This window comes from Sceloporus occidentalis, unplaced genomic scaffold, assembly GCF_023333645.1.
Source record: "Sceloporus occidentalis isolate IW3139 unplaced genomic scaffold, rSceOcc1.0.p SCAF_2, whole genome shotgun sequence".
NCBI lineage: Eukaryota > Metazoa > Chordata > Lepidosauria > Squamata > Phrynosomatidae > Sceloporus > Sceloporus occidentalis.
In genome coordinates this window covers 268,000,802-268,026,351 of record NW_028316982.1, presented here as the reverse complement: position 1 = coordinate 268,026,351, position 25,550 = coordinate 268,000,802, and the positions used below count along the sequence as shown (strand labels likewise).

Genomic DNA, 25,550 nt, shown 5'->3' with positions numbered 1-25,550 from the left:
TGTGCTTAGTTGTATATTTTTGCTCTAGCTTTTTGAGTTCTTTCATGGCTGCCCTTGCCATTCCTAGCCTTCTTCTGATTTCTTGACTGCAGTCTAATCAATGTTTGGTCCAAGGTGTGGGAACTCTTTTACTGTTTTGAATGTTTTCATTGTCTAGGTTGAACTTGTGAAGATCCTCCGTGGTCATTATTTTTTGTTTTCCTTATGTTCAGCAGTAGCACTTTCTTTAATGCAAACAGTACAGTCCCCAAGTCCTTGGCATACCCAAAAGCCTATTGTGTAGGGTGTGGTGATGCTATTGGGAAAGGTATTGTCTTGTCAAGGATCTGTTGCTTGCCCAAAGAGAAAAAATGTTTTTCTAGCCAGGGTACAAGGATGTGGTGCAGTACTGAAGCACAGAGCAAGAGATAGAAAAGCTAATGTATTATACGTGAGGTTTCTTATGCATGTGGTTGTATTTTTGGGAGACTTGCTATATTCAGATCATGTCTGTGTAACTGGGCTTGCACAAGTATATAAAGTGGTGTCAAACTGCATTATTTCTACAGTGTAGATGTACCCGAAGGTTCGCTTACAGTCCTCCCCGCTGTTCCGCAAGGACTGAAAGTGTGGCTCCAGAAAATGTGTGGGTTTTTTTTTTTTAAATGCTGATTATATTTTAATGTATTACTTCTTTCCCTTTTTTATGCACAACATTGAAAATAATACTGGCTAGAATCTTGTTGGTTAGTCTCCACTAGAGCAATTGTTGAGTGGTGAATCAATATTTACGTAAATCTCATTAATTCAATGGGTCCACTCTGAGGAAGACTAACAATTGGCGATCTTGGAGGGCTGCATCCCCAACTATACCTGCTCCTACATTTAAAAAAAATCATTTTTTTTACTCTCTTGGGGATATAGGGGCAAAATTTGGAGGCCAAATTTGCAGGGGGGGGTGTCCAAATTTTTATTTTGACCCAGAGGGGTCCATTGGAGCACACAAAATGGTGTGGTTTTCCTTATCTCAGGAGACATCCAGATGCACAGTGCATTTTGAAGGTGGTGAATCAAGGCAACAATCACGGTCAGGCATCCAAGCAGAATCACTCTGGTGATGATCTCTCCCTCATAAATCAGGCCTTTGGCAAGCTGTCCTCCATTTCTATCTCATCCCCGATTGATATATGACTCTGAGACCCCTCCCAACAGCAATAAAATAGCTCTCTGAGTGCCAAATGGATGGTCTATTTGCATATAGATTGAAACGCAAATCACTATTGCCTGTTCATTAACTGCAGCAGTTGAGACATTTGGCATTTTAATGACACCTATAGTCAAATTTCACCATCAAATGAATTTATGAGGTAGTTAATACTCCACGGTAGCTGGGATTGGCCAATGGAGGCCAAGATGGTGGGGAAAGATGTGTGTATTGAATAAAGGGTGGTGGGGTTGGCCCTAAACAAAGAACAAGATCCCCTTACATGACTGCATTATATTTTTGCATCAAGCATAAACATACCAAACAAGGAATCAGGCCAGTACAACAGCTCCTTAGATTGTAAAGCACAGATCAGTTCCATGCATTGTCTACCAGGGAGCAAAGCTCAGGTCCATGCAATGGTTTCTCAGGCTACAAAGAACTGCTTAGTTTATTCATTTAATTACAATAGGCCATTGGTATCTGCTGGGGTTTGGATCCAGGACACACACACACCGATACCCAAATCCATGGATGTTCAAGTCCCGTTATATACAGTGTTGTAGTAAAATGGTGTCACGTGTATAAAGGACAAAATCAAAGTTTGCTTTTGGGAATTTGCGGCGGGGGGGGGGGAGGGATCTTTTCAGGCCATGAATGATTTCATGGAATCCATGGATATGGAGGGCTGACATATTACCCAAAGAAAGGTGGGGGACTGGTATGTCCACTGACCAAGTATGTCACTGTTATTTTAAATGTTGGGGAAAGTAGCTTTAGAAGAGGCTGGATAACCTTTAGGATCATTGGCACCTGTGTATACCAGAAATAACTGAGGATAACACCAGGTTTGGGTGCCTTATGGGGGTTTTAGTTAGAGAAATGCAGAGTGCTATTATTATTATTATTATTATTATTATTATTATTATTATTATTTTCTTATATCCCGTCTTTCTCCCAACACACAGGATAACAATTCACACAGACACAGCATTCAGAGCTAACCAAAAAGGAAATATGGAACCTGGATAGCAGAGTTTGAGGGTTGTTGGGGGGGGGGGGTGATTTTTACTTGTCCGAAGAGTAGACCGCAGAAAGTGGAAATGGCTCAGACATACATGGACCACAGCCTAGGATAACTGTATGCGTACAGTGTGCACAAAGGTTAGGTTCTTGAGACCAATATTTATACCTGAAAACTAGTCTCCAAGGATGGGCTATGTTGCAAGGTAACAAAGACTTCCCAGTAATTGACAATGACATTCCAGACTGGTTGATGGCTTTAACTTTAGGGTGACAAAAACAGTGATTGGATCAGAACACTTCCAGGTTGAACGGACAGGGATGTTGGCTGGACACATGGCAGGGAGTAGGTAGAGAGAACTGGCTTAATACTTTGGTGTAGTGAGACCTCCTTTGTCTCTTGGTGCAAGAGGAAATGGAGAGGATTTAGGGAAAGGAAAGAGCAATTAGTATACCCATTTAGCTTTGATCTTATTATTTCCTGGATTGCCCACATGCCCTTGTGTTATAGTTCTGACAAAATGCAATGGTTCTCTGGGCTGCCTCCACTCCTGCTGAGCTGGATGGAACCCACGAGACCACCCCTTTACCTAAAATAAACCTCACTGCTGCCACCACCTGATGAATTATCAGCCCAGTACAGACTGCTGGTTTACGGTGGCCTGGGGCCAAAATTAGGGCTTGGGAGTGAGGAATATCCGCATGCTCCCGAGCCCTAGCGTGCTGCGTGGTGCCATCATGGCGGCCTCCCATCCACCCGGGGGCTGCCATAATGCAAACACAGCGCAGCATCCACATGTCACAGTGCTACGCTTGTGTCATCGACATGCCACAGTGTGCCAGTGGTCCACTCATGGCACCTGTCATGGGACCCCCCCCCCCCCCCCCGCTTTTAGTGAGTTCTTTTTGGTGCGGAGGGAGACTGCACAGTTTGGCTGCTGTGGCATCCCTCAGCAGCAAAAACAGGTGCCTCCAGCCCCACCCTTTTGGGGCAGTCTGTCGAGCCCATCTTCTCCCATCCCAGCAACACATCAGGACTTTGCTGGGGAATTCCACAGATACTTTCCTGTGCCAACTTAAGAAAGAACTAGACAAGCTAAAGGCATGTGAAAAGGTGTGCAAGAGCAGAGTGCTTTAAAGAAAAGCTTTATTCTAACAAAAGGAGTTCTTTCTAGAGCAAAGGGGTATCACTTATCCTTCAGGCACAAACAGAAATTTTCAGTTACATCCAAACCAATAAATGAAACCAGCCAACAGTAAAATGGTGATGATGTTAAAGTCACAGGACTACATTCTGTCTGAACTGTTATCAGTTAAGATGGTATTGAAGGATTTTAGTGCTGGCAGAGACCACTACCCTTTTTGGCCAGGTGAGGACTGGAAGGAAAGAGCAATAAAAGATAGGTAAGTAATAACATTTCAGCTCCATTAACAAGAGAAAAGTAACTTCTCTTGTAATTCAGCTGTCCCTGTCCAGTGCAAAGTTTACTGTTCCTTTCTTAGGCAGGGGACATTGAATTTCTCGAGGAGTCCCTCTACTGTTACAATTGGAAAAACGTTAAGGTGTTGTGTAGGTAAAACTTGCAAATTGTAGTCCAAACAAAAGTTTTACCTTTGTTGCAAGTAGAAAACCTCAAAGAATTAAATTTATCCACAACAAGGGAATCCTAAACAAGTGGGAAGCAAAGGACTTCTACTTAAGTGTCGGTTATTACCTATAAAGCCCTACATGGCTTGGGCCCGAGCTACTTGAAGGAACGCCTTCTCCCACACAATCTGCCCCGCATTCTCAGAACATCAGGGATATTTTTATGAGAATGTCCAAGAGTGAGGTTGTCAACAACTCACAAGAGGTCATACACATCGACAGCAGCTACTCTCTGGGATAATCTTCCTGACGACAGGCTCTGAAGACACATTTATTCCGACTGGCATATCCGTCTGACTCTCTGTAGTCACTATTCTTGATAGATTTGCACATTATTGACTGATAGATTTATGCCGTGTGTTTTATGTATATTGAGATATGTAGATTTTATATTTTTAACCTGTATGTAACTATATTCTTGTTGTACACTGCTTTGATCATTGGAAAAGTGGTATATAAATAAAGTTGTTTTATTATTATTATTATTATTATTATTATTATTAACCGCCCCAGACAATCTTTCCCCCCATGTAATCTTTGCTGACAACATCACAGGCAGAATGTAGGCCTGTGACTCTAACATCATTGACATTTTTCTCCTGTATGATTTTTTAACATCTTTATCTGAAGAAGAAGCCAGTGAAGCTTTGAAAGCTTACATAATGTATTTTGTGCTTTGGACCTTAAGCATAAAATACATTGTGGTCTAATAAAGGTATTGCTGCTTGTGGATTGTGGATTTTGTTGTATTTTGCTACATGGCCAACATGGCTACCCATGAATATATAAATACATATTTCTCAGACTTCAGAGCACATCTGAATTCCATATACAGTGGTCCTTCCACATTAGCTGGGTTTAGGGAAGCAGGAGCCTTGCGAAAATGAAAAATCACAAATTAAAGAACTTTATGAAGTTGAAGGCTTTTGTGGCTGCATCCATAGTTTTTTCTGGGTTTTTCAGGCTATGTGGCCATGTTCTAGAAGAGTTTATTCCTGATGTTTCACCAGCTGGCATCTCTCTCATGTTAAAGAACATCTCTGTAGAAATCTGTGTCCTCCAGCGCAACTCTAATGGCCAACATCTGGTAGACGTTGACCATAGAATTACACTGGAGGACTTACAAATACTTAGAAATTTGTTTTATATAATAATTTCTAGGTCCTCCAGTGTGACTCTATGGTTAACACCTGGCAAAGTCATGCTGGATGACCTAGAGATTCCTAGAGGGAACATATTAATCAAATCTGCAAATAAGCAAATCTGCAAAGTCAAAGCCTCAAAGGTGGAGGGCCAGCTGCAGTGGCTACCCAGGCAGCAAAGCACAGCTCAGTTCCTTTCAACAGCTTTTTAGGCTTCAAAGCATAGTTCATTTCCATGCAACAATTTCTAGAGCTTTACAATAAATAGCCTCTTATCTCCTGTCATTAATGGGATTGCTGAAGAATCTCATGGGTCTGTCTATTTGCAAAGCGGCAGTGGATTTCTGGGATCCCAAACACATCCTTTAACAACATTTTATGAGACTCTAGTCAAGAACATTAAATGAATAGGAATTTGTGGGTAGATATGCTTGAGGTTCAGATGGGGTGAAGAGGCATGCTGGAGGGTGGTTCAGCAGTTTATGCCTGTGCCTCTTACAGTATCATGTACTCATGCAACCCAAACAGAACCATTGTCAGTGCAGCCCAATATCATCTCAGGTTGCCCCTCATTTTAAGTGCTAACCAGCTCCAACCCTGCTTAAATTACAAAATCAGATGTGTGTTCATGGTGTGATGGTGACTTTGTTATGCCAAGCACAGACCACAAGACATATTTATGTATTTATTCAATTTGCTTTTATAGTGTGTTTTGTCTAGAGAGCTCTGCAGCTCCCACACTCTGCATCAACAGCTCTAACCAGTATATCACACTCTCTTTCTATGATCTACCAGGTGTTTCTAACCCCTCTGCCCCCCCCCCACATTTTTTGTAGTGCAGACTAGCAACAAAATGTTTTATTTTATGTATTTGTAAGCAAACAAACAAAACATGTGATCCACCAAGCTTGTAGCGGGTTACTGTCCTTGTCTAGTGGGCTATCTATACCTTGGCAGGTCACTCATTGGCAAAAAAGTGGATTCTGTGCAAGTGAAGTCTGAGTAAAATCCACAACATTGTTCCTGCTGAGTTCATCAGTGCAGAATGAAGTGTGTCTTTTCCTTCTGTTCTGTGGACCTTTTTGTGCAGCCAGGCTGAATGGAATGCCAGCTATTTATGGGCTTTGCCAAGAAAGAGGGCAGCTTGCTAGTTTGCCAGCGCCATCCCCTCTCAATACAGTTTTCTGAGTTACAGAGGCTACAATTTCAGCCTCTACTAGGGATGTAATTCTTTGCTAATCCTCTTCTTGAAGGAAGTAATTTTAGCAATTCTCGCTGCCAGAAATGAAGTCTTTGTAGTTGGGGACTTATTCTATGTAAAATTTGCATATGGCATTTACTGTACATAAAGCAGCATTTTCTGCATGGAAAATATTTCTGTGCAAAAGTATTCTTTTCTGTGCAGAATATGCTGTTTCTTGAGTTTGTGCAAAATAACCACATGGGAATTTTGTATAGAATAAGTTTTGAACTGCAAAAATTCTTTTCACTCCAGGATACTTCTTGCCAGAGTTTCCCAGCACTCAGGAACCATGTTTTTCAAACATTTTCCAAATATTTTTTCCCTAACCTTAGCACCCACAAATCACTCCAAGGCACTTGGTTTCTGTATAGATACACTGCAAAGGTGAGCACAAATTCATGCTATGGATTCCTGACACTTTGGGGAGGTACTAGATCTCTCTTGCAGAGGATTCTGAATACCTGATTGAAACTATAAATCCCAAGATTCCTTAGGATGGAACAATGGCCATTAAAGAGGAATCATAGTGCTATAACTGTGCAGTGTTGAAAGGGCTCGTAGATGTACAAGTCAGATCAAGATTTGTATGTACTGTACTTTTTAATATATTTTAATGTTATTAAGGAGTTGTTGTTTTAGCTTTTTAAATTGTTTGATTGTTTTTTAAACTCTATATTTATATATTTAATGCTTTTGTACTGTTTTTAAATTGGACTGTTTTAAATTTGCTATGAGCCCTATATTGAGTCCCTATATTGGGAGAAAGGTGGGGTATAAGAAAATAATAATAATAATAATAATAATAATAATAACAATAATAATAATAATGTGAATTCCTTGTGAATCTAGTGTGAAGAATGAACTGGATTTGTGAGGCTCCCAAGCATCTATCCATTTTTAATATGTTCTGTACCTGGTGTGCAACAATACTGAGTACTAATATGGGACGGTATCCATTCCTTATTCCTTTAAAAAAAATACTGTTTGCAAACTAGCCTTCGACTTCACAAACTAGTTATTGTTTGGCTAGATGGCAAGAACAGTTTTCCTAGATGTCTGATCGTGTGGGAAAGCATGACAACGATTGCTACTCTCTGCCCCATTGTTTTCAACATTTTGTAGTGCAAGTCTGAAATTTCACATATTACCAGAAGAGTGTGCTGGAACATAAAAGGTGAAGCTCTCCTTTCACTGCCAGCAAAAGAAAGCACGAGAAAACTAACTATGATGCGACCAAATAATGTTTCCTTCTAGAGGACTCTGTGTGGTCTTCAAGATGAAGACATGCTTGGAACATCCCTTGCATTCTCATATCAAGGATCACCGCCTCCTCCATACTATTAATCATTGCTGAAAGCCAGGTTTACTATTCCATCTATTGGGTTCAACATTCATTCATGTCAGCCTTAACAGCCTGTTTTTCACTGATTTAAGACTTATGAGGATGTTTGCTATTCTGGTTAAAGGTCAGTTATTCTTCCTTTCTGATAATGTAAGTACTTGGGGTCACTCAGTGAAGATGAATGGTGAGAGCCTGAAGACAGATAAAAGAAAGTACCTCTTTCTTTTGTGGGGCTCTAGTTGGAGTGTAAGGAGTTGTCACATGCACAGATATGCCGACTTACCTCTTCTGCATTCAATTCAGGATCCAGGATGCCCAAGGATGTTATCAGACCTAAATTGCCGCTGATCTAGCCACGATGCCACTGCCCGGATGCATCCCGGGTTCAAGCCTTGTTCAGCTGGCCATTTTTTGAAGTCAGAAACAATGATGATGATGATGATGATGATAATAGTAATAAATTTTTATTTATATGCCACCTCTCCCGCAGGATCGAGGCAGCTTACAATGATAAAATACAGTATAAAATACAACTTATATTAAAATATATTCCATCATTTCCCTCCTCCAAAAAGTGCTGGCTGAATGAGGCTTCGACCCAGGATGCATCCGGGCGGCAGCATTGCGACTAGATCAGTTGTGATTTAGGTCTGATAACATCCGGGGGCATCCCAGATCCTGAACTGAATGAGGAAGAGGTAAGCTGGCATAGCTGTGCATGCGATAAGCCCCTAAGACTGGGGACCCTTTCACACTATGCAATTATAGCAATGGCTGTATCTTGTGGAGTCTGGGGATTTGTAGTTTAGTGAGGCATTAGAGTTCTTTGCCTGAAAATTATAAACAGGTCTCCCCAGACTGAAAATCCCAGGTTTCCATGTGTTGGAATCATGGATGTGACAGTAGGATCCTACAGCTGCAATTGTGTAGTGTGGAAGGGCCCCAGGATTTGGGAGAACCAGATTCAGGTCCCCAGTGAGCCAAGATGCTCATTAGGAGACCCAGGAGAAGTTGTTCTCATGCCCTCCACCCATCCTACTCCACAGGATTGTTGTGAAGATCAAACCGGGATGAAGAAATCCATATATGTTGCCTTGAGCTCATTGGAGGAAAGGTGTGTGTGTGTGTGTGTGTGTGTGTGTGTGTGTGTGTGTATATATATATATATATATATATAATCATTATTAAATATATATATTTAAAGCAATTGGGCCTAACTGATTTTGCAGATGTGCATCTACAGTTCATCAGTAGCATCTTATTTACTGATTTGTTTCTAGATAAATCTTTTATTGTGCAATAATCACTGGCCTTTATGGGGTGTTCCAAAGACTATGGGGTTATACAGATCTCCCCTTTGGGGTTCTGCATCTGGCCCTTTACCTGCCAGATCGGTGCCACAGCAACCGCATGCCACGGCACCAATCCAGCCTCTGTAGAGCACAAAAAGGAGCCGAAAAAACGGCTCCTTTTTGTGCTCTCGAAGGGGTGCCGTAGCCGCTGCCACACAGTGTGATGACACCCCTTTGGCACTGCACCATTTGGAAACAGCACCAAAGGTGTGTCATCATGGCGTGGACCATGTGGACCAGCGCATGCCAAAATGGCATCCTGGGAGCAGCATTAGGGTGTTGAGCATGGGGATGCTCAGCCTTGACTCCGCCCACAGGCCGTCGCTTTTTTCCTGTCTGTCCAGGGCCTAAGGCTGGAATCCTGTTGGTGACTTTTACTGGTATAAATACAGTGGGCCCTTAGTATCCGGTGGGATGGTTCTAGGACCTTATGTGGATACCAAAATCCATGGATGCTCAAGTCCCATTAAATACAAGGGCATAGTAAAAAATGGTATCCCTTATATAAAATGGCAAAAATCAAGATTTGCTTTTCTATATATATATATATATATATATATGAATATTTTCAACCTGTAGATGGTTGAATCCATGGATAAAGAATTTTTGAATACAGAGGGCTGACTGTGCGTGGTTTAAATACTTTTTTAACCTGCCTGAACTCATTAACTTGTTTAATATGTTTTTAACTTTTTAATTTTTTAAAAATGTTTTAAACATTGAATTGCTTTAGTGTTTAGGCCCATCACATTTGCTGGGGTTAGGGGAACAGGAATCTCTAGGTCCTCTAGGAATCTCTAGGTCCTCCAGCACAATTCTGTGGTCATCATCAGAGGTTAACCATAGAACCACACTGCAGGACCTGCAAATGCTTTCTCTAATAAGCTCTAAGTCCCCCAAGATTCCTAGAGAGAACATATGAATCAAATCCACAAATAATCAGATCCACAAAAGTCAAAGCCACAAATGTGGAGAGCTGTAAATTGACATGATTTGTTGGTTACCCTGAGAGCTCATGATATTACACCAAGCAGTTATAGAAGTTTGATACCACTTTAATTCTTATAGCCATCATATGAAGTCCCAGGATTTATAGTTGGGAAGTTTTTAGAATTCTTCTAGAGAGCTCTAGTGCCTGTTTAACAGAGAGATTCAAGTTCCCATTAAAGTACAATTCCCAGAATTCCATAAGATAAAGGCACAATCTAGCCGCTTGATATGGCTTTAACTGTTTAATACAGTGGGTCCTTTGTATCAGTGAATACAAAAAATGTAAATGATTGCATCTCATATTATTAAACGACAACAATGTGAATGCTGATGTGCTGAAGCATGCATGTTCACATCCCTGCCATTTAATAATATGGGGCTTGACAATCTGTGGTTGCCTGAAATCATGGATCCGCAGGGTCCACACTGCATAGACATACATTTAGTAAAACCCACCCAAAATCCTGTGAACCCCATCAATCAGTGTTAATTCTGAGATATAAATCTATTTGTTAAACTTGAACAGAGTGGTCCCAGGGATAGAATGGGAACTCAGTGCTGATGTTTTGGACTATACTGCAGTAACAGGGAAGCATCATGTTAACTATTTACATACAGAGATACAAATTATATAGAAACTATGATATTATGGTTTGTGTTATGGAAACATGGAAAGCGCTGCTCAGACACTTCTGTGGCCGTGGGGGCATTTTCATAAGATATCGCTGCAATATGGTGGAACTCTGCAATCCCTGCAATATAATAGGAAAATAGCTCACAAATCTATCCATTGCAAGTATTTTTAATAGGCTCCGAATATTCCTAACTCTCAAAGCCAAAACAGACAGCCGTAAAGGGGCGGTTCAGTGCAGCCCCCTTGAGCACCAGCTCAGGACCATGGCAACCGCACACTGCGGCCCCGATCCGGTATTTTTCCAGCTGAAATGAAGTGGCAAAATGTTCCTTTTTGCTGTGGAAAAAAGGCACCCTTGCCACCTCAGCTTTTCAGCATTTTGGCAGCGCAATCTGTGGAAATGCCGTGCCATCAAAATGCTATGAAGACACTGCCATGCAGCTTCCTGGCAGCATGGGGATGGCATCAGGGTCTGTGGTGTCTAAACGCTGTGCTCAGATGCCACCGACTTACTGCCGGTCTGTTTTGCCCCCCAGTTTTTCTTGCCTCCTCTGACTTTCAACCTTTGTCCTCAGCTTGCTTCAGTTGTTGCAAACTGAATTCAAAAATGCAAAAGTAGTTTGCACTCAGTTCATTCAGCAGAGAGGAAAGGAAAGGGCAGATATTACAGTCTGCAGCAAGAAGTTTACAGTAAAATATAAAGCGTAGTAATAATGTATGTAGTAGCTAGAGGGCTGACCTGGGAGAACCAGGTTCTGATATCCATTGGGTGATCTTGGGCAAGTAATTCTCTCAGACTGCATCTGCACGGCAGAAATAATGCAGTTTGACACCGCTTTAACTGTCATGGTTCAATGCTTTCGAATTCTGGGAGCTGCAGTTTTGATATCTAAATATCTACACTTCTCTGTCAGAAAGCTCTGGTGCCACAACAAACTACAGATCCTAGAATTCCATAGCATTGAGCCATGGCAGTTAAACTGTTGTCAAACTGCATTATTTCTACAGTGCAGATGGGGCCCGAGTTTCAACCTACCTCATAGGGTTATTGTTGTTGTGAAGGTAGAAGAGGGGAGAAGAGAACCATATACTTGTGAATAGATCTAATACAGAAATTAATAATATAGAATGTAATATATATACATATAGATAGACAGTTGTAATTCCTTTTATGAGTCTGTTAAATATGATTATTTATGTATAGGTTTATATGTTTATTGGATGTATGTGTGTCTATATAAGTATCTAAATATGTGTGTACAGGATTAACATGATTTTCATTATAAACCTTGAAAACCAAACGGCAAAATTTTAGAAAACTTCATGATAGATGTTCAAGGCAATAAGGACAGAATATAGGTAAGAGAAGTTGAAATGTAACGAAATAACCAAGAGTGAAGTGAAAGGCAGTCTAAAGTGATTTAATGACTTGTATAAGCTTAGAACAAAAGAATGAAAGAGTTACGATGTAAATATTACAATATCAGCCAGTAATTATCGGCCAGTCTCGCTGCTGCCATTTCTGGGGAAGGTGATCGAGAGGGCGGTTGCGATCCAGCTTCAATCGATCTTGGATGAAACGGATTATCTGGACCCATTTCAAACTGGCTTTCGGGCGGGTTACGGGGTTGAGACGGCCATGGTCGCCTTGGTCGATGATCTCCGTCTGGGCATCGACAGGGGAAGCGTGTCCCTGTTGGTGCTCTTGGACATCTCAGCGGCTTTCGATACCATAGACCATGGTATCCTTCTGGAGCGCCTGGCAGAGGTGGGAATCGGGGGCACTGCGCTCCAGTGGTTCCGGTCCTACCTCTCCGGGAGGTTCCAGATGGTGCAGCTGGGAGACGTGTGCTCCGATAAGAGGGCCCTTACATCTGGGGTCCCTCAAGGAGCCATTCTGTCTCCCATGCTTTTTAACATTTACATGAAACGGCTGGGAGAGATCATCCGGAGACATGGGGCGCGGGGTTATCAGTACGCTGATGACACCCAAATAGTCTTCTCTATGTCTCCGACTGATGCAGTGACTGAGGATGGAGTCTCTCCTCTCGTGACCTGTCTGGAGTCGGTAATGGGCTGGATGAGGGAAAACCGACTCAGTCTGAATCCAGAAAAAACGGAGGTACTCGTGATAGGTTCCCCTGGCCCGGGAATGATGGTGGTTCCACCTGTCCAGAACGGGATCACGCTTCTTGTGAAGGACTCTGTGCGCAGTCTGGGGGTGCTTCTTGATTTGTCGCTTCACCTTACAGCTCAGGTGAATGCGATGGTCAAGAACACCTGTTATCAGCTACGGCTTATTCGCCAGCTGCGCCCATACCTGGCCCAGGGGGACCTTGAAACGGTAGTACATGCTCTGGTAACCTCTCGATTGGATTTCTGCAATGCGCTCTACATGGGGCAACCCTTGTACCACACCCGGAAGCTACAGATGGTACAGAACATGGCAGCCAGACTGGTCACTGGTACTTCCAGGACCAGTCATATTACACCTGTACTCAAAACCTGCACTGGCTGCCCATTCGCTTCCGGGCGCAATACAAGGTGTTGGTTATAACCTATAAAGCCCTACATGGCTTGGGCCCAGGTTACCTTGAGGACCGTCTCTCCCCATACATTCCGCCCCGCACCCTCAGAACATCTGGGCAGCAACTACTGAGGGTCCCAGGGGCTAGACTAGTCTCCACAACAAGGAGATCATATTCCATCGTCGCCCCGACCCTCTGGAATACGCTGCCCATTGAGCTCCGCTCGGCCACCTCCCTGGCCCTGTTCAGGAGGGAGTTGAAAACCTTCCTGTTTCGATCAGCATTCCCCAATACAAGTTCCAGCTAGTCTCCCCCCTCTGACAGCAAGGGTAGCTGGCTGATGGGGTTTTTAATATTGATTTTAATAGTTTATTGCATTTGTATTGTTGTCTTTTTGCTGATGTATGTACTGTATTGTTTTGACTTGTTGTTCACCGCCCTGATCGTGGGAAGGGCGGTATACAAATAAAATTTTTATTATTTTATTATTATTATTATTGGTTGTATGCCATTAATACACACATATATATTAAGTATTTTGAGCATATATGTGTGTGTGTGTGTGTATACAATTTTCTGCTTTTTCTTGTCTCTCTCTCTCTATACACACACACACACACACACACACACACACACACACACACACAATTGCACCAAGTCTGTCATCCTATACGTATATACCTGGGGTTGAATTCCACTGATCTTAATTTGATGTACTTCTGAGCAGATGTGTCCATGACTGCAATGTTCATTATCTAATTTTTTCTAAAATCAAAGATCATTATAATGAAGAGTTTTGACTGCCAATTTGCCTCTGTTGCTTTCCTTGGGTATACTCTACACCTCCGACCTTCATTAAATACGTAGTAGTGGTTCAGGATGCCACATCCTCAATTATTTAGACTTCTGTTGCTATGACTCCAGAGCCTGGAGATCACTTGAAAGCGAATGCAGATGGACTTTTGGTTTTGGGTTCCCTTTTGCGCTTTGGTTAACTTGGAGCTTGAAGGTATTAGGTTAATTGAAAGCCATGTGTTCCACGAGAGACCTGACTACATTTGTGGATTAATAAGTACCCAGGAGAGCTTGGAGTGACTTCTGATCGAAAGAAGTAAAGCTCAGTGGATCCCTTCTCGGAAGGAAGGAAGGAAGGAAGGAAGGAAGGAAGGAAGGAGAGTAAGAAAGAAAGAGGAAAGAAGGAAAAAAGGAAGGAGTGAGTGAGTGAGTGAGGGAAAGAAAGAAAGAAAGAGAGAGGGGGGGAGGAAGGAAGGAAGGAAGGAAGGAAGGAAGGAAGGAAGGAAGGAAGGAAGGGCAGAGAGAGAGTGAGGGAAGGAAGGAAACTAGAAACCAAAAGAAGAAGGAAAACATCTATACCCTTTTAATCAAATGTTTATCCTTTTCCAAAGCTGACAATTGAAAATCTGTGTGAGGCTTTCCTCAATGAAAAGTGATTATGGCATAGGCAATTGATTCAGATAGTGGTGGACCAAAGGAAACGCCATTTTTACAAATGCAAATATAAGCACCTTCTTACATGAAGACAAGATCTCAGCCAAGAGTCGTCTTGTGATCAATGAAGAAGTCAGCATCTCGAAGAAGGAGCAGAGTACACTTGCTATCATATAACAGAGGAACTAAGAAACTCTTCGTCTGCTGTTTTCCCAATCATGGAATATCTACGAAGAACGAGGAATCTGTGTGGACTCTAGAAACCTTTTGTGGCATGCTAATAAAGTTGGAACTGCCGCCATGTTCCAATACAACAGCGAAATGGCTGTCCATGAGAGAGACCAAAAAAAGTGGGCCCTGATCCGGAATGTCAACCAAGCCTTGAAAGCCCCCACCTTGTTATCGGTAAGAGAGAGATGTGTTGGCTCTTGGTTTCCACACTGAAAAATGTGCCGATTCAGTGCATGTTTTATATCTGTAAGTAAATCCATTGGGCCTAAATGGGACTTAATTCTGAACAGACATACACAGGATTTTTCTAGCCTGAAATCTAACCCTGTGGGAGTTGTTTTATTTTATTCAGATGCCATTCAAGACAGTGGTCTTATCAAGGTAGCTTATGAAGAAACACTGGAAACTCCTGAAATCTCAACACAGTGGATTCTGCTTGGATAACACTGACTCTGCCCTAGGGTTTTCCTGGCACAGTTTGTTCAAAGAATGTTGGCTTTTGTTTTCCTTCGCAGCTGAAATAGTGTGCCTTGCTCAGAGCTGTCCCAATTTGGCAGAAATTAATTCTTATTAATCCTCTGTTGTCCCACTTTCACAGCTGCTTTTAAAAGGTCCCAGTTTCTCTCCCCTCCTCCCAAGTTTTCCCCTTTGTCTTCAGCTTATTTCGATTGCTGAAAAAATATGCATAGAGATCTTGTAGCAACTGTGAGACTAACTTAAAGAAAGAAGTTCGGAGCATGAGCTTTCATAGATTTTCAGATCCAAATGCAACAGAGAAAATAGGCTCAAAAGTCTACAAAATCCCATGCTACCAACCTCTTTCAGCTAATCTCAAAGGTGCTACAAGATCCCTTTGCATTCTGATTTCCAGACTAACACAGCTATGTCTTTGAATACTTAACAAGTAGTTTGCTTTATGTTCCCTCTGCAGGGATTATTCCCAGTAGGCTCAGGCAAAACCAAACTTCTGCAGACTCTCCCAGTTTGTCTGTTCTTCCTTAGTAATAACGTTTGCCATCTTGACCCACTGTGATGTTGCTCAGGCACATGTGCTCAAGTTTTCACATGTGAACATGGGATGTTATGAGCTACTGCTCAGGAACCTTCCCATGGCATCCAGCGCATTTAGGCCACTGCTGTGTTCTGATGTTCTGTCAGCCTTAGAAATAGGTTGGCTCTTGCACATTGCCAAAAGAGAGGGAAAACATCAGAAATAAGACAAAAGCAGGGGGAAGGGGGTACATATTTTCATATAAATTTGCATGCATTAATTTATATGCATGGAATAAGCCATGCATCTAGGATCCTATTTTCTCGTAAGAGTCTGCTCAGACCCTGAGATCTTCACGAGAGGCCCTTCGCTTAGTCCCACCATCCCAAAAAAGCATGTGGGGTATTATTATTATTAAACTTTATTTATAAAGAGCTGTAAGTTTGCAAGTAAGCGCTGTACATAAAATAAAATAAAATAAAATAAAATAAAATAAAATAAAATGGACCTGCCAGTGGCGTACATTCTAGAAAATGGAATATAATACAAAATTAATGCACAGTATCATTCAGCAACAATGATAGGAATGTGAGAGAGGGCCTTCTTGGTGGCTGCTCTTAGGTGGTGGAGTTCTCCTTCTTGCCCTCTCCTTGCCATATGTCCTTTGGCAGACAAATACTTTTTATTTACAAACTAGCTATTTTTTTTAAAAGAATGTTACTAAGGTGTTGTACAGGTTTTGGTTTTTTTTACAAAAAAAACCTGCTTTATTTTTTAAAATGTAGATTTAAATGGTTCCTGATGTTATTAGTCGTTTAATTAGATTTCAATGTCTTTTTTTTATCTATGTTGTATATGGTTTTCTTTGTAAGCTGCACTGAGTCCTGATTCTGAGAAAAGGGTGGGATACAAGTAAAGATGCTGCTGCTGCTGCTGCTGATATTTCTCTTAAAGTTGACTCTGGTTTATGGCAACTATATTTGAGGGTGTTCCTGGCAGGATTTCTTCAGAAAAGGTTTGCCATTACTTTCCTCTATGGCTGAGAGAGTAGGATTTGCCCAAGGTCACCCAGTGAGTTTCCAGGTTGAGCAGAGTTTTGAACCCTGGCCTCCTAAAGTCCGACTCCCAACATGCAAAACACTGTACTATGCTGGCCCTAAAATGGCAGGGAATTGGACTGGATGGTCCTTGTGGTCTCTTCCAACTCTGTTTCTAGGTATCTATGACTTATAGCAACCCTGTAGGGTTTTCTTCACAAGATTTCTTCAGATCAGGTTCTCACTGCCTTCCTCTGATGCTGAAAAAGTGTGATTTACCCAAGGTCACCCAGTGGGTTTCCATGGCCAAGCAGGGATTTGAACTCTTGTCTTCTAGAGTCCTAATCCAACACTCAAGCCACTACACTACATTGGTTCTCAGGAATAGTGTATACAAGTTTATAATAATTATATTACAGTGGTAGAATTCAAAGATATAGCCGTGTTAATCTGGAAAATCAGTATGCAAAGGGTTTATTATTATTATTATTATTATTATTATTATTATTATTATTAATATAGCACTGTAGATTTACAGTGGGTCCTTGGTATTCACTGGGATTTGGCTCCAGGATCTCCTGAGAACAGCAACATCTGTGGCTGCTCCAGTTCCATTAAATACAATGGCATAGTGAAATGGTGTCCCTTATATAAAATAAAACACAGGAGAAAAGAAAAAAGAAAGAGAAAAAGAAAACAAAATTAAGGAGGAACTAAGAAACAAGGAAGAAGAATTGAAGAACAACGTGGGAAGAAAAAACGTGAAAGATGAAATCCAGATGCTATAAAAACAATTACAATAGTTAAGAATGAAAGATATGCGGGGGGGGGGGGGGGATACAATTAGCCACACAAAAACACTTTGAATCAGGTGACAAACCAGCTAGCAAACAAGATAAGGAAAGAAGGACAAAAGAATCTGATTCTAGAATTAAGAAACAGAGGAGCAAAGATTGCAGATCAAAAGAAACATCGATTTCAAAAAATTATACAAAGTCACAAAAAAATTATATACTTTTAAAAATATATTTCAAGCCATAGATGGTTGGTTCTGTGGATAAAGAATCCATGGATATGAAGAGTCAGCTGTAGTTATAAAATTGCTCCTATGGTGATACCTATCTCACAACATCACCTCCAACCTGTAGCTGCTGTGTATTCCAGTTGTGATGAGGGCATCTTTTTTCATTGATGGGGAAACCTGTCAGTAGCTCCCAATCACACAGCAGTCCCAGTACTACGGTGCTCCTGTGCGAAATGTCACTACCGGTTAATGGGAAGTCACACGATTTGCAAAGACAAGTAATAATGGCTGTTCACAAACCAGTATGTTTGCGTTTTCATTAATTCAGCATGCCTTTAGTTTCTTTTCTTTTCATTTCATTTTGCTTTCTAATGCAATTCTGCAATTCTAGTAATACAATTTACGTTTTTTTTAAAAAGTAAAAAACGAGCCTCATGTGATAATGTCCTGAATCAAAAATGATTTCTTTTTGTTCTAAGGTTGCTAGAATCCCTGATGCATAGTATGTCAGGAGCACAGTTACACCTGTGTTTGTGGGTCATTCCCGTGTGTAACTCATGGGATATAGTGGGTGATATGCTCCATGCCTTGTGTAGATGATTGCCTCTGGCTTTATTTCTTACCCCAATTCCCATTGCTATTTTGTACTTGGTGGCCCTTGTGGTCTATATTTTGAACCTGCCCAGGCTCTATATGTTTCTGCCCAGGCTTTAATAGGGGAGACATTCCTCTCAGTCCCATTACATTCCCAGGAACATGACTTCGGCCCCCCAGTTGTCTGAGGGACAGCAACCCGGCCCCCGGCTCAAAAAGGTTGCCTACCCCTGGTGTAGATGCACCTTCAGTTGTCTTTTTGCCGGCCAACAAAGATAATAGTTTCAACAGGCTTTCAGCCTTGGATGTCTAGGGTGGAGTGATACACAATTGGGTGTGCTGGCTTTTAGTGTGTAATTTGTTTTCAAGTGTTTTGTTTTAATTTGTAATCTTTTAAGATTAGTGTTTTAACTGAATGTATCATCTAATGCTTTTTAAAGGTTGGAGTTGACTTGAAGGCATGGCTTTCCGGGGCTGTCCTGTCCCATTGTTAATTTATATTGCAAGATGCTTTGAGTCCCATTCAGCAGGAAATCGAATAAATAAATAATAAACTTTTGGTGGGGACAAGGAAGATGGGCTTCTCAGTGGCTGCTCCTAGGATTTGGAATTCCCTCTCTAGGGAAGCTCCCTTTTTCTATCCTTCCACTGACAAGAGAAAGCATTTCTGTTCTAATAGGCTTTTCGGAATTGACTGAAATGGGCTTTGCAATGGTGTGCCATCTTGTTAATTTTTATCTTCCATGGTTTTGGATTTTTAAATAGTTTTAGTTCTATCACTTTTTACATGTCGGTATTCAGTAGAAGGCTTGTGTAGTGCAAGCACCTTATAACCAAGACTCGAGATTTATACTACACAAAGATCATGCAGGATCTCAGCCAGTATATAACAGACTGCAAACATTCAAAAAGTAACAGGAGGAGGAAGAGCTCAGGCTGTGATCTTTTGTATGAGAATAATAGGTGTGTTCACAATCTGTCCCTGTTTTATTTGTGAAATGTTAGCTGGCTTCTGGTTTGGTTTTCTTTATTCATTGGTGCATGGCTAGATCCTGGAATAGACCCCATCACAGCCAAGAGCTGGTTTTCTCTTTTTAAATAATTTTTTGCAAACAGGATTCAGCCATGCATACGCTCCCAAGAGGCCAGCTCTCCCTTTTCTGAGCACACTCTGTCCTCTTGCTAATCTAATCTAAAGTCTCAGATGGACTTGCTGCAAACAGTCTGAGAAATTCTGGAATTCTGCCTAGGGATGAAACCTAAGGTGCCAAACACAGCTGATATTCAGCCATTTTTGTTGTAGTACAACAATGCTCCGTATGAAATCATCTCCTTCCAATAGATATTCCTTGGACTAACTTTTAAGAATTTAAACTGTAAATGTGTAGTTTTAGACAAAACAAAATACAGGTCAATACCTGTATCTGCAGAACCAATATACGTAGTTTCAGTTACCTACAACTAAAAATATATATAGGGACACATACTATAGATAGAATCATGCTGGAAAACACCTGGAGATGTGTTCTCTAAAGGAATCTCTAGGTCCTCTAACTCAGCTCTATGCTATGTTTGTACTGGAAGTCCTTTATTTTAAGAGGTTTCACTGTTATCCATGGTTTCTGGTATCTGCAGTAAATCCAGGAACCAAATCCCTGGGGATATATGGGAGTTGACCTGTATCCACTTTTTTTGCTTTGTTTTCCCTCCTTCCCTCCTTTCTTAGAATTATGCATGGCTTTTCTGTCAAAGAAAGGCACTCAAGATGGCTTCAAAATCACTTTCTAGACACTGGACTTTATTGCACCACCTCCGGTGGCTGATATACCTCTTCCGAATTTGAGCCAAATTCAGAAGTTAGGCTGATGTTATTGCACAGATTTCCCCCTCAAAACGGCTTCCCGTTGCCTCCAGTATTGAATTCGGGCCCTGTATGTTGCTTTGACTGCCATTTTTTTCCCAATCAGAAGCTTTGGAATTGGAAAAAATGGCCACCAAAGCGACAAATTCAACACTGGAGGCAACGGAAAGCCGTTCTGAAGGAAAAGTCATTGTGATAAAATCAGCCTAACTTCCGAATTTGGCTCAAATCTGGAAGAGGTAAGTCAGGCACTGGAGGTGGTGCAATAAAGTCACTGTTGCAATATCACCAATAATTAAAGACTATACCTTAGGAAAACAACAATGCTTGGCAAAGTTGGAAAATGCTTGGTAAGACTGGAAAAGAAGAAGACTGCACAACAGTAGCCAATCTAATAAAATTGAGTTGGATAGACTCAGTCATGGCCCTGAGTTTGCAAATACTGAACAGACCAATTGATGACTGGGGATCTTGGAGGTCTCTCATTTGTAGGCTCACCATAAGTCATACTCCGCTTGATAGCAAATAACAACAATAATACATTGGGACCAGGAACTGTCCAGTCTGATCAAATATGTAGAGAGAGATGCTGGTTTTTACCACTATGCTTATTGCTCCTTTTCTGAGGTGCAAATACTATATTGCGAATACAAGTTGAATGTCCCTTATCTGAAATGCTTGGGACCAGAACTGTTTTGGACTTCAGATTTATTTATTTATTTATTTGCATTTTAGAATACCTGTATTTGCATATATGTACAGAATGAGGTATCTTGGAGATGTGCTGTCTTCTTCTCTTGTGTTGTTTTCACAGGCCTCAGGAAGGCAGGGCTTCCTGGTTGCCCAAGTTGAGTATACAGATTTCAGTCAGGTCTGCCTAGAGAATAAATGCCTAGGGAATAATCATAGAATAACGGAGTTGGAAGAGACCTCAAGGGGCATCAAATCCAACTGCCGCCATGCTGGATCACACAATCAAAGCACCCCTGAAAGATGGCCATCCAGCCTCTGTTTAAAATCCTCCAGAGAAGGTGACTCCACCACTCTCCGAGGAAGGACTGTGTTCCATTGTTGAAAAGCTCTTACTGTCAAGACGTTCCTCCTAATGTTTGGGTGGAATCTCTTTTCCTGTAGCTTGAATCCATTGCTCCATGTCCTATTCTGTGGAACAGCAGAAAACAAGCTTGCTTTATCCTCAATATGACATCCCTTCAAATATTTAAACAAGGCTATCATATCGCCTCTTAAACATCTCTTCTCCAGGCTAAACATACCCAGCTCCCTAATGGGTGAAGCCATCATTGATGGCAGCAATTGGCCTGGAACCATGGTGACTGCACAGCCTACTCTCAAAGTGGGCCACTGCCATAGTCCCAAATAGGCTGCTGGCAGAAGCGATTTTTGCCGCTCCTTTTCCTAGTGGCTTTGGGTGACCTTTGGTGGCCTCAGAGCGGCTTCAGGCTGTTTCAGGGGCATGTGTCCTGGGAGCCCTGGTGGTGTGTGGTTAAATGCTGGTACTGCAAACACAAGGTTTTTGCAGGTTCCAAGGTTGACTCAGCAAGTAGCAAATACATTTCTATGGCCTGTTACAGACTGCCAAAATAAAGCTGCTTCGGGTCTCTTTGGAGGTATGCTATTTAAATGATGCATGCATCCTAAGAATCCGGAAGCTGCACCAAAAGCTGCACTCCAGTGCTTAGGAATGGAGTGTGGCTTTGGTGTGACCTCTGGACTCTTAGGACCCATGCAGCATTTAAATAGCGTACCTCCAAAGAGACCCGAAGCAGCTTTATTTTGGCAGTCTGTAACAGGCCAAAATCGCTTATCAGTGTACTCCCTAAGCAGTTTACAGTGTGTAAGCTAATTGCCCCCAACAAGCTGGCTACTTGTTTTAGCGACCTCAAAAGGATGCAAGCCTAAGCTGAGTCTGAGCCCCTGGCTGGTATTGAACTCACAACCTTATGGTTTGTGAATGTGTGGCTGCAGTACAGGCATTTAACCATTGTGCCACCAGGACTCAGCCTTCCATCCTTTCATAGGTCAGTAAAGTGAGTACCCAGCTTGTTGGAGGCAATTGGCTTACACATTGTAAACTGCTTGGAGAGTGCTGAGTTTACTACTAAGCAGTATAGACATGTAAATGCTATTGCTAAATGCTATGCATCATCTGAATACCACACCCCTGAAGCAGCCAGAAGCCGCTTGTTTTGGCCTGTCTGTTTCAGGCCTAAGTCACTCCTCATGACTTCTAGACTTTGAATATTTTTCTCTTCCCACCATCTAAGTTTGAATGACTTCCCCACCTTTCTTCACTCCTGCTTATTGAAAGATTTGTGGGTTTTTGTTTCCCTTGTCACAGCTTTGGTAGTGTGGCATGGGCAAGACCCAGTTTTGGTTCTTTTTTGGAAACAGGGCTGCAACCCTATTATTACCTGCGGTGGTCCTTTAAGGGACTTTGGGGATGGAGACCCAGGCCAGGGGCATGGACTCTCCCAGGAGGCAGGGAACCACATAGTGCCTGTTGTGTTTCAAAACAGGGGCACACACGGAATGGGATGGTGCTAAGAACTGGAGTTTACCACACACTGGAATTTCACCAATGCCTCCAGGCATTCCAATCGTGTCCTACATCTGTTCCAGAGGACGTGATTTCTGAGAACACTTTGAAACAGTTCTCAGAAATCGCGCCCCCTGGAATGGATGTAGGATGCGATTGGAACGCCCGGCAGCAGTGGCAGCATTCCAGTGTGCGGTAAACTCCAGTTCTTAGCCCCATCCCATTCCATGCGCCCCAGTGTGCGCCCCCGTTTTGAAACGCAATGGGCCCATTTTAGGGCCAATGCGATAAACTTCAGTGATAGTGCATCCAGGTGGGTTCCTCAACCATCAGCTTGTGGTTGCCCTCCAGCACTCAGTTCAGGGGACTGGGTTGGACAGGATGACAGTTGGATCCCACCAACGTCACTGGCACATTTGGTGAGGACATGGGCAAAAGTCTTCTTAGTGGCTGTTCCCAGCTTCCATGGGAGGTCCACATGGCCTCCTCCCTGCTCTCCTTTCCACCAGTAGACAAAATCTTTCTATTTAGGTTGGCTTTTTTGGATGTTGAAAGTTCAATGCTGTGGTTTTTTAACCTGTATTTGGTCTTGTACTTTAAATTATTTTCAATCCATGTACTTTTGAAAAGAATAGTTTTTAAAAAAAAGTTTTGTAAAATAAGAGTTTTGGGAATGTGGTGGCTTAGTGGTTAAGAAGCCAGTTCTGACAATCAGAAGGTCAGAAGGTTAGCAGTTCGAGGCCCAAGTATTGCATGACAGAAGCTGTCACTATTCCCAGCTTCTGTCAATCTAGCAGTTCAAAAGCAAGCAAATGCAAATAGATAAATAGGCACCACATCGGTGGGAAGGTAACAGTGTTTGGTGCAGTCATGCTGACCACATGACCACTAGAGTTGTCTTCGGACAATGTTAACTCTTCAGCTTGGAAACGGCAATGAGCACAACCCCCTACAGTTGGTTACGACTAGATATTCATGTCAAGGGACTACCTTTAGTTTTACCATTTAAAAATAAGAGTTAGCTAAACCTCTGTTTTAGATTACTGTAAGCCACTTCAGGTCCCATGGTTGGAGAAAAGGTGTCTTTTTCGAACAAAAAATAATATACATGTAACCTCTGGGGGACTCTGGGGCCGCACAAATAGTCCTGGGGGCTGCATGTGACTCATGGGCCACACTTTCCCCAAACCTTTCTGTAAAGAAACTATTTTTTTTAAAAAAATAAAAAATAAAAAAATGTTATTTTGGGGCAGCAACATCATGAAGTTAAATTTCTTTTTACAAAGAATGTTTGGGCGAGGAAGCACCAGAGGTTCTAAAAAGGATATTCTTCTACATTAAATGGTACTTGCCCCCCTGTAAAGATATTGTTAGGGGTGCCAAAGGAGCCACTCTAGTTAAGCTAATCATTTACCAATAGTCAGAAATTACCAACTGATTTTCATCAGTAGATGGTAAGGGAAAGATGTTATGATAGCTGAGAATCAATCTATTTCAGGGGTTGTCTACACTATTAAAAAAACCAAAACTTTCAAATTGGGACCCAGAGTAGATGTTCTGTCCTATTCTCTAATTTAGGAGCAAAGAGGATATGAAAACATGAAGCTGTGATTCCCTGTAACTCTAGTTCTTCATCCTTATGATGGCAGAGTGATTCGTAGAGGAGGAAAGGACAGGGCAGCTGTTTTGACCTGAGAGATCAGAAAAGGGATCAGAAGGGATTGGTTGAGAAGACTGCAGAGTGCTAGGAAGAAACCAATTTAGTACTGATAAGATTTATAGCTTCTGAGAATGACCTCTGACAACAGGACAAGATTCCAGAGTGGCTTGGATACCCTGTGCTTCAGATTCATTTTTTTTCCTATTTGTGTGTGTGTGTGTGTATTGCAAGTCACATTTACAAGTGCACACAGCTTCTCTCTGCATTTATAACCAGTAATAAAAGAGCCAGCCTGGTGTAGTGGTTTGGGTTCAGGGTTCAAATCTCTGCTCGGCCATGGAAACCCACTGGGTGACTTTGGGCAAGTCACATTCTCTCGGCCTCAGAGGAAGGGAAGGGCAAACCTCCTCTGAACAAGCTCTGCCAAGAAAAATTCATGATAGGTTCATCTTCGCATCGCCATAAATCAGAAATGTCTTGAAGGTACACAAGAAGACCTCACTAGAAGATTGTAAATGAATGTGAATTATAATTAAACATTTCTGCACTGAGAGTCTCTGTTAAATAATGCTCGCTCAAAAGGATATTTTTAATTCGGAGGTTAAAAAATTAGAGATGCCATAAGTAATTAAAGAGGATAAGATATAAAGAGGAAACTGTTGATGATTCTTACTGAAAGCCCACTGTAAAAGAAAATACAGAATAAAGCAAAGGTGTATGAGTCTTCGAAACACCAGGAAGTTAGACAAACTGGGTGTTGTGGTTTGGCTGCAAAGACATGTCTCAACTGAGCATTTCAAACAGAAATCCAGAGGTATACCAGGAGCTTGAGCCAGTGTAAGGTAGCAGTTTGAATGTTGGATTAAAACTCTGGAGACTAGGGTTCAATTCCCTGCTCGGTCATGAAACCTGCCAGGGGACTTTGGGCAAATCACATACTCTCAGCCTCAGGGGAAGGCAACGGCAAACCTCCCCTGAACAAATCTTGCCAGGAAAGCCTCACGATAGGTTCACCTTAGGGCCACCATAAGTTGGAAACAAAGGCACGCAACAACAACAAA

At 41.9% G+C, this 25,550-nt stretch overlaps 1 protein-coding gene across 3 annotated transcripts in view; it reads left to right on the top strand.

The window, feature by feature from the left end:
• Positions 1-25,550, top strand: part of MYO7A (myosin VIIA) — a 185,078-nt gene that overhangs the window by 51,558 nt on the left and 107,970 nt on the right. The gene's annotated exons all lie outside the window — the stretch shown is intronic.